This window comes from Phyllostomus discolor, chromosome 9 (genome assembly GCF_004126475.2).
Source record: "Phyllostomus discolor isolate MPI-MPIP mPhyDis1 chromosome 9, mPhyDis1.pri.v3, whole genome shotgun sequence".
Taxonomy (NCBI): domain Eukaryota; kingdom Metazoa; phylum Chordata; class Mammalia; order Chiroptera; family Phyllostomidae; genus Phyllostomus; species Phyllostomus discolor.
Window position 1 is genome coordinate 61,465,075 of NC_040911.2, and position 11,055 is coordinate 61,476,129.

The window sequence follows — 11,055 nt, forward strand, 5'->3', positions numbered from 1 at the left end:
GTGAATTTGGTGGGATGCAATGTCAATATCCAGAAATCATTGGCATTTTTGTACACCAACAAAGAACTATCAGAAAGAGAAAATAGGAAAAGAATCTTGTTTGCTATAGCAAAAAGAAACAAGTTCAATGAAATGAATTTAACTGAGGATGTAAAAGACCTATACCTAGAAAACTATAGAACATTAAAGAAAGAAATTGAGGAAGATACACATATATGAAAGCATATACCCTGTTCATGGGTTGGAAGAATTAATATCATTAAAATGTCTTTACTACCAAAAACAATAGGTAGATTCAATGTAACCCCCCTATTAAAATATCAATAGTATATTGTACCGATCTAGAGCAAATACTCTAAAAACTTATATGGAACCAAAAAAGACCCCAAATAGCCTCAGCAATTTTGAGAAAGAAGAACAAAGTTGGAGGGATCACAATATCTGATATAAAACTATACTACAAGTCCACTGCAATCAAAAGAGTCTGGTATTGGCATAAGAACAGACACATGGACCAATGGAACAGAAAAGACAGCCCAGAAATAAACTTATGTCTCTATGATCAATTAATGTTAGACAAAGGAGGTGCCAGCATACAACAGAGTGAAAATAGTCTTTTTAATAAATGATGTTGTGAGAGTTGGACTGGTACATACAACAAAATGAAACTAGACCACCAACTTACACTATATACCAGAATAAACTCAAAATGGATAAAATACTTAAACATAATTTGTGATACCATAAAAGTCCTAGTGGAAAACAGAGGCAGTAAAATTTAAGATATTTTTCACATAACAATAGTTTTGCTGATGTATCTCCTAGAGCAAGGGAAACAAAGGAAAAAGTAAACAAACAGAACTACATCAAATTAAAATCTTGTGCATGGCTAAAGAAACCATCATCAAAATGAAAAGAAAACCAAACATATGAAGAATATATTTACCAATGACACATCAGACAAGAGTTTAACCTCCAAAACATATAAATAACTCATATGACTCAACACCAGGAAGACAAACAATCCAATTTAAAAATGGGCAAAGGACCTGAATAGTCACTTCTCTTAGGAGGACATACTGATGACCCATAGACATATAAAAAAATTCTCAACATCACAAGCCATCAGAGAGATGCAAATGAAAACCACAATGAGCACCAGCTCACTTCTGTCAGAATGGCTATAATTAATAAATCAACAACAAGTGCTGGTGAAAATGTAAAGAAAAGGGAACCCTAGTGCACTGTAGGTCAGAATGCAAACTGGTATAGCCACTGTGGAAAACAATATGGAGTCTCCTCAAAAAATTAAAAATGGAAATGCTTTTTGACCTAGTAATTCTACTGCTGGTATTGTACCCTAAGAATCTCAAAACACTAATTCAAAAGAACTTATGCACACCTATATTCATAGCAGTGCTATTTATAATAACCAAGTAGTGGCAATAGCCTAAGTGGCCATCAGTAGGTGAGTAGATCAAAAGCAGTGGTACATTTACAGAATACAATACTATGCAGCAGAAAGAAGAAACTCCTACCTTTTGTGAGAGCCTGGATGGAACTACAGAATATTATGCTAAATGAAATAAGCCAGTCATTGAAAGACAAATACCATGTGATATCACTTTTAAGAGGTATCTAATGAACAAAATAAACTAAGCAAAGTAGAAGCAGAGACATGGAAACATGGAACAGAGGGCATGTGTAAGGTGTTAATGGTGGAAAGAAGGGGAAGGAATTAGTCTTAAAACATGTATGAATGACCCATGGAACTGGGCAATGGCGTAGGGGTTGGCTGTGGGAATGAGGGGTGGCGGGCTAGGTCAAAGAAGGCAAAAAGGGAAAAAATTGGCACAACTATACTAGAATAACAATAAAAATATGTGTATAGCCCTGGCTGGTGTGGCTCAGTGGGTTGAGCGCTGGCCTGTGAACCAAAGGGTTGCGGGTTGGATTTTCAGTCAGGGCATGTGCCTGGGTTGTGGACCAGGTCTCCAGTAGGGGGCACATGAGAGGCAACCACACATAGATGTTTCTCCCCTCTCTTTCTCCCTCCCTTTCTCTGCCTAAAAATAAGTAAATAAAATATTTAAAAAATACATGTACAAAAAACTGTTCTACTTGTCAAAAACAAAATAAAATAAGATGAAATCTTGAAAATTTTTTGTAGATTTCAATCAATAATTATTTTTAAATCAAATCTTCTGGCAGGGACCAAAATTGAGTAATATTCCAACTCAAATTGTCTTGGACATATGGATATCCAATGGGACAGACACAGAAATTGTCCCTCTAATATTTACTTCCTGGTTTTCCTTAGTCAAGAAGTCTAGTTTTTATCTGTGTTCATTGTCACTTAGTCCAAAGCTACATCCCTCAAATTCCTTAATAGCCAGAAGTGACTATGTAACTAATTTTAGTTTAAAAAGTGTGATGGACACAAACTCACACCTGCAAAAATAACTCCCACCCACAATCATACTATCGACAATCAGTCAATATTAATAAAGGTATTATAAAAAAGGAAAAATGAATATGAGATGACTAACTGAAAAAAATCATTTTGAGAGGGTAGAAGGGGGAACAATAATAAGAGTAGGATATAGAGACAAGGCAAAGAGAGAAAGAAAGTAAAATTTACATCATAAATAAAAAAGGGGAAAGAAGGTGGAATGTTTGGGACAACTATAATAGAACAACAATAAAAAAAGAAGAAGAACTTATGGAATGAAATCACATCTGAAGCCATAGAGCTAATAAATGTTACTGCTAATACTAAAAAAAAAGTGTTATGAAACATTCCATGAGGAGTAACATTCTTTCCTCTCCCTGCTACCTAGAACAAAGGAAGGCAAATGTGGAAAAAGGGAATCATCCTCGACCATGAGGACAAGACTACCCATCATAGTTGGTGGAAAGACCAGGTGGTAGGAAACTTAGCCCTAAATGACATTATGAAGTTCCTATACCAGCCTTGAACTGTCTGGGTACATAAATTGTTTCATATAATAACCTTACAACATTGATATCTAGGCCACTGGAGAGTCTTTGTTACTCATAGTTTGCTAATTACTAACAGATACACCTCAAAACACAAAAATATAATATTCTCTTATAAAGAATAAGTGAAAATTTACATATAAAAGTAGCATACATATAAGATAATTTATGCATCTTTGAAAATAAACATATTTTGGAATTTAATAATTTGTAAAAAAAGTAAATTATTTTCTAATATTGTTCTTAAATATTGTTCAGTTAATCTCAGTGTTTCTTGGAGCCAAGTTTTAGAAATCTAGAGGCATTCTATCCATGTTGTATGTAGGAAAATACAGAAGTACAAAGGGCCCTCTAAAATTTAACTGTTGCTTCATATTATGACATGTATGTAAAATAGTTCTATTTTGAATAACACAATTTTAGTTTCACAAACAGACACACATGGAAAAAAATGGATTGAGTGGATGTTCATTGAAACGAAAATGGCTTTCATCATGGATTAGGAAGTTATTAGTGGTTTAATGTTTTTAAGATTTTACTTATTTTATTTTTAGAGAGAGGGGAAGGGAGGGAGAATGAGAGGGAGAGAAACATCAATGTGTGGTTGTCTCTTGCATGGCCCCTACTGGGGACTTGGCTTGCAACCCAGGCATGTGCTAGGAATCAAACCAGTAACCCTTTGGTTCACAAGCCAGCACTCAATCCACTGAGCCATACCAGCCAGATAACTGTTTTTTTTTTTTTTTTCTGTTTGCTTAGCTCTATTCTTAAACAATTGACTCATATTTCCTATGTCATTTGAAAAGTTTCACAATATATAGCCCTTCCCCCACAGCCTAGACCCTTCCCTATTATCCTGTAGACAATGCAGTGTACCTAGCAGTTTTGTCAAAGCTTAGCATCCACTTCACCAGGGGCAGGCAAACTGGTTAGAGTGGACCAACTAAGCTCTCAGAAAGCCACCTCATCCTTTTCTTAGGTGAAAATTTCAGTTAATTTCGTCATTTTGCTCCTTTTCATTTCCTGGCAATTTTGTGCTTCCTGGTTTTAACTACATGGGCAGCTTTAGTGACTAGAGCCCTGGAAAGGATATTGGTGGATTGTCTGGCCCAGATAGAATCTGGAGGGAGAAATCTCCAAGTTTATATGTAGAAAGGTTTCCTACATCCCTAAGTAAATGGAAGCAAATTAAAGTTGACAAGTGAGAATCAGATAGCCCAGGGTACAGCCTTAAACAGGCAAATGTGTGGGCATACAGCTGGCCAACCACAGAGCTGCATCTGGAGGGTGGTGAAGATCAGGCTGGCTGGTGTCTGGCAGTGATCTAATACATAGCTCTACATGATAACAGACTTTAATAAGCTTTGTTGACTGACTGCCCAACCAACTTTGACCTCGCCTGAAAGTGGGGTGGGTTGCTAAATAAATTTAAGGTATTATCATAATAATACCTGCTGACTAAGAAAGCTGCCTAAATGAATTCACCCCTTTGGAAGGGCAAAATATGCTTCTCTGAAGAATGACACTGGGTGAATACTAAATTCAGCATCATTTCAATATAACTTTATGTTGCTTCAACTCTGCCCTGATTACAATACTAGCTAGAGGTCTTCTGCAAATGCATACACTGTCTTGTCGAGACTGACAAAATGTGGCCTATCTTGGTACTAGAGATTTGCTCTGCCTTTATTATCTTTGAACCCTAGGATAAAATAGATCTTGGAAGATTGAATACTTTATTATCCACCAAAGGGAAGACTGCACCAAAATCATATAGAGGTGAGTCCCTCTCTCTCTATCTCCTTACCCCAAACTCAGGCCCAGGAAGAAAAAAAGAGTTGAAAAGTGGGATTAAGTTATTCAAGTAATTGATATTACTTAGAAGCCATCTATTTATCAGCCAATAAAAAATTTGTTTTGCATCAAAGTAGAGCAGATCAGTGAATGAATTAAAAATCCATCCAAACATCAGTGATTTCCCATTGATTTCTCTGCAGTTATACTAACTCGATCTGTCTTGTGTGTATTTGGTATATTATATATGCAACAGAATTGACCATCTGGAACTATCTCTATTCCTTTAAAATATAAGCTAGAAAAAAATTATTGACCTGGAAAATAGACAAAACTGTGATGATTTAAAAGGACTTAGGCAAAACTGAGTTTATCCACATCTATGTTTTATTTTTATTTTTTTGGAATAGTTTCCTGGAAGAAGTTTGTCTTGACTATATAAGTAAAACTGTTAAATTACAGAAAGGTAATTTCACTTATACAATGAACACACTTGAGATTATGTGAGGGAAAGAACAATTTTTTGAACAGCTTGATTCATATCTCCCAAATGTTGATGTGTGTGCATGACAAACACAGGAGATCCTTTTCTTCTTACAGCTCAGTGTGCCACTGAGCAAAGGCTCCCTGGGACACTTTAATGACTAGGTTGTGGGAATAAAAACAAAAATATGAACAATTCAATGGCCTCCCTTACTTGCAAGAAACTTCCATAGAGAGTCAAAAGTAGTCATTTATGTAATATTTTACTAAGTTGTCCTGCTAAGTCTTTCTGGAACTTTTCTCTGCTTTCTGTGCTTTTCATGGTCTTTTGAGAAATATTTAAAATGTTTTTTTTACAGCTTTTGTGTTAGTCTGGTTTATACATTCAGGTTCTTTATTGAAATGTATCTTTTCAAATATGAATTGAGAAAATTGAAAATGTCAGCTACTAGATCAGCTACCTGGAGAGGAGGGATTCAGGTTACTTGTGCTTCCCAAATGCATTCTGAATGTAAAAAGGAAAAAGAAAAGGAGGGGGCAAAGTTACACAAACAACAATGAAAATATTAATTATTTTCACACACCCATAACATGTGTTTTTTTGAAAGTGCAGCCACCCTGGTCATGAGTAAAGTCTCAGAGAAGAGAATGCCTGGATTTAAATTCAAATCCATGCTGGCTATCCACTGACCAAGACTTTGGGCAAGTTATCTACCCTTTCTGAGCTTCATTTGTCAAATGGGGATAATAACAGTTAATAATAATAGAATTAAGTGTGTTAATGAATGCAAAGCACTTAGAACAACATTCAGACCGAGTTATATATCATCAGAGGTGTCATAGTTTATAGAGAATTTTAAACTACAATAAAAACTTGCGATTATTAGCACGATGCATTGATAATGCTAAAAATTTCTTGTTATAACATACTCCCCCTAAAAAAATTTTCTGGTCTGAAAAACATTCTAAACAATTGCTGTGGTTACTGTGGAGTTTTTACAGTTTCATACATATATGTAGGCTTCAAATTAGGACATTTTTATTGCACATTCTTTCTTAAATAGCATATTTTACATGGCAATTATACAGTTGACCCTGGACATAGAGACTCAGATGCAGGTTTTAGTTTCTAGAAGGTCATTAGGGTTCAAAACTGTTTGAGCTTAACTTTGGGCACAATATTGCATTTAAACAGTGGTTGGGGATTTGATAACAAACTGATTGTAAAGTTGTAAACACAAAACTATAATTACTTTGATTTATCTGCAAATCATTCTCTGAAACTTGCAGAACTTATTCTTTTGTATTTTTCCCAAGAATAACTTAATGTAATTAAAAAGTTTTCATCTATTTCTTGTTTCCCTTTTACAATTTTATTGTTTTTGTTATTATTCTTATTGACATGATTATATATACAAAATTCAGTAAAAAGTGTTCAATGTCTGTTTCTTTTCTGACCATTACTATTATTGTTTTATTTCAAGATTATACTAAAAATAATTGCATCATATGGTAAGTAATTTAAAAATGACCTACTTGTGATACCAAATTCACCAGGTATTCCACTGCCTGGAATAAACTAAGTTTTCAATAAATGCCAATTATTATTATGATCAATATTGTTAGTACACAACACTGCATGATGATACACAGGGAAGACTTTGTTCGTAAGAGCCTAGGGTAGGTATTAGAAATATGTCACCATCCCCATTCTTATCAATACCTCACCTTTGTTTTAAATTCCCCATCATATATCATTCAGCATGCCATGTTTGTCAAGCACTTTATTGTGAGTTATGAGCTTCACCAAGAAGCAGTCTGGGAAGGAAGGTCAACTTGGTGGTGCCCATTGTAGAGATAAGGAAACAACTTTACAGAGAGATCAGAATCCTGCTGGGTATCCCCTGAGTGACCCAGGAGCAGACTTCAGCTTCCTGGTATGAATTATTTGTATACATTTGGCACTGATTACCTTCAGAGGATGTAAGCAACACAAGTTTACAATTGGGGAAACAGAGACACAAAAGTGTTAATAAATGTAACCTAAAACAAAAGAAACAGTAACCTAGAGCAAAAAAAGAACCAGTCAATGATATTTATTTGGCTGCAATTTCCTTGAGGATATAAACAGTAATGAGGTGTTATTTAATGCAGATGTGGAATAATTGCCTCTCAACTATTACATCATCATAACAGTATTAACTCTATTTTACATAGGAGGAAGGGCAACCTGCTAAGTGAAGGAACTAGGTTTTAAACTCCAGTTTGTTCAGTCTCAAGCACTGCCTTTCAAGTACCACACACTAATTAAGATTAAAGAGCCACTTTGAGTATAAAAGTTAATTTGTTTATCTTGGATACCCACAGTTTTAATAGACTATCACACTATGCCTGTAATTCATGAAATGGGTGAAAATAAATCAACATCTGACGCACATCCACTGTGTTCTAGGGACTGTGCTATTTACTTTATTCAGTTTTGAGGATGTGTACCTGTGAATTAGGCTTTTTCACAATCTGAATTCTTCATCTCTCATGTGATTTTGCATGTTGAGGAGACACTGTGCTTGCCTACACATTGGGCATCCTCCTCACTCAATGTCCTCACTAGCACAGCACCAACATTTTTGAGCTGCAAGAAGAGGCACTGGTCTGTGTGGAAACTGGTAGGAATACATGACAGGAAGGACCACATTTCACTTCTTCCTTTGAACTGAGGAGTGGTATTATGTATGAATTTGTCAATTAAATATTAAGCATCCAAAGACCTTGTGAGGTTGCCATCTCACTCTACCCTCAATTCATAGGTAAGGAAATTAGTATTAAAAGAAGTTAAGATGGAAAGCAGCCATTGTTACATAGCCCAGAAATGAAAGTCAGTCTCATGTCATTCCAGAGTCTGCATTGTTTTAGCACATATCATTTACTATTTAAGACCCAGCCAAGACATTGCTTCAATTAAGTTACCTAAACCAGAGTCTAGTTACCCCATATACATGATCATCTGAGATGTCTCCTGTCCAGTAGCAAGAATATTTTTGCTGTGTACTTTTGTCTCTTTCTCTGGGAAAAATCTCTTTGGGAATGATGTGGGGAAATGGCATTGTCCCTTTAATTAAGAGGACTTGCAATGCTCACCCTCACTGCCTCCATTCTCACTCCCTTGCCCACAAGAGTCCAGAGGAGGGACACAAATATTGAAAGAGACCATTGGCTTTCAGAGATTAACTCTGGAAAAAAGACCAATGAAAAGACATAATAGAAAAACAGATCTTAAAATTTGTTTTAAAATGTTCATTTCCATAAATGGGAGAGAAGTTTCCCCCAGCCAAGGGCAAAAAGCACCAACCAGCACAAAGAAAGCCTGTGGGTGTGAACTTTTAGAAAACCCTAAGCACTATGAAATGCCTTTGTTTAAACATGTTTTCTTGTTACAGTAATGAGAAAGGTGTTATCTTAGTGACTCAATGAAAATTTTAATAGTAAAATTAAATTTTGAATAAACACTATGAAAAATCAAATATAGAAATCTATTTCTTAAAAACTTGCAATATTGACTTGTCAGTGTACTATATGAGCTTAAGTAAGATCATTTTAGATTATGTGTACTGTGCTGAGCTATTTCAATGGTAAAATAGTATTTTTAAGGCTTCTCCCTAATGCAAGAATGCTAATAAAATTATTTTTATTGATATTCTTCTAGTAATCTGGTTTAGAAAATTTATTTATGTTTGACCAGGTAGTTGTTTTTAGAAGTAGTGATGCCACAGTGGGAACAAATGTCACCTCCTGTTCTTGATGGTGCTGCTCTGCTGTAAGGATTGAAGGAGACACTATTAAAGATAAAGCACTCAAATGAGAGCCTGATGCACATCGAGCACTTTAAAAAGTGTTTATTATTTTTGTGAATATCAATCTCCATCTGTAATTACGTCATCTCTGGCAATAACTATGCAGGTGAAGAAGGGCCATTGATGGGCTCCAAAGTTTGCAGTTATTTCATGGTCACAATTAAACATCTGGCAGCCACTGAACAATGCAGATACTGGAAGCAACTTCCAGATGCCACTCAACCTGTGGGCTGAGTTACTGAATCATGCCTTAGCCCAGCCATTGTAATGCTCAATGATTGGTAAGAAGAGAGTGAAAGGTGCAGAATGTTTAGGTATTACCAAGGCAAAACTCAATAACACCAAGATGGTGAAATTTAAGTTCACAGCTATTGGGCACCTGGGAAAACTGTAAGAAATGATCTTTGGGGCCAGGACACCAGTGGTGCTTTTTCCACATAGAGCATTCACAGGGTACATTGATTATACACTGAATAATCCAATTATTAATTTCACGGGCGCTTGTTAAATGTTTTCCTTGTGCCAGCGGCCATCCCAGGTCCTAGAGATACTGCAATGAAAAACAAGACCTTTGTACCTTGGCTTCTCATACTCTTCACAGGGAGCAGATAATAAACAAGAAAACAAATAATCAGACCAGAGAGCTTCAGATGGTGATTATGCTTATGAAGTAAAAAAAAAATGGAAAATGTGATATGTAATGACTAGCAGAGCAGGAACACAGTAGGCTAACTGTTAGTGGGCAGTGAGAAGAGGGTATTTGAGCTAGGAACCAGAGCCCAGACATGTCAGGATTACTTATTATTTATTATATAGTTCCATCCCCATGGTTCCCAAGTTACTTCCTACCAACCCTCAGGACCAGAAGTAGGGGACACAAATGAAGAAAGAATGGAATTAATTTTTCAATACAGGTTGACATTATAAGACAAAGCTCAAATAGATGGAGATACAAAAATGAGCACAGGATGGGTGAAAAGAGGTCTTAAAAGACCCAAGGGAAGTTGTAAGTAACTGAAAAATAAGGGGACTATTAGAAAAAATCATCTGTGGTTTAAAGGTCTTTCTGATGGACATCCAATATGGCAGTAGAATAGGTAAAAGTTATACTCACCTCTTCCCATGACAAAATGGAAATTACAACTAAACTATGGAACAATCAACCTGAATAACCAACTGAAGACAAGCTGAACAGACATTGTGTAACTAAGGATATACAGAGGAATTCACATGATACTGATATAAAAAGGAAGACACACATAAAGGGTCATCACCTGCACCTATGTGTTATGTTTGAGAATGTGGAGAAATATGTCAGCTACAAAGGTCCACCCTGAGAACCAGGGGTTTCAGTCCCATGGTGGGCTCCCCAGCCTAGAACATCAGTGCTGGAAAGAGGAGCCCACACAATTTTTGCTTGTCAAAATTAGTGAGATTCCGTTCACCTGGGAGATGTGAGACTGCTAGAAACATTGGTACCTTCTTAAATGGTCAGGACACAGAATCTCATTCATAGGCACTCACCCTGGGCTCCAGTGCAGGGCCAGCCACTAAGAGCAGACAGGCATTATATAGGGAAACATTGGGTTGTGTGACTTTTGGGAGAGGACTGGAGGGTTGGCCACCATTGTCCCTGTGCTTAGTCCCTTTCCCATACCACACACAAATGATATTTTTTCTAGATTGAACACTCCTCTCCATATGGTATTAGCCAGGAAGGAAGCACTAACCACACCCTCTTGACTACTAATTAACCCATTCTGCCAAGCTTCTGCCCTGTGGAGAAATTACCTATTGCACACTGAAAAGGAGATCTCTGCAGGCATTAAAACCTACTGGGCCAAATTCTGCTTTATGTGATCCATTGTTGGATAGCAACTGTTACACTGTAGTCAAAGTCAATCATCACAATCAGTCAGACTGATCA

General features: G+C 36.3%; 1 pseudogene; it reads left to right on the plus strand.

Moving 5' to 3' along the window:
• LOC114506053 overlaps positions 1-11,055 on the plus strand; it is a 71,327-nt pseudogene that overhangs the window by 57,152 nt on the left and 3,120 nt on the right.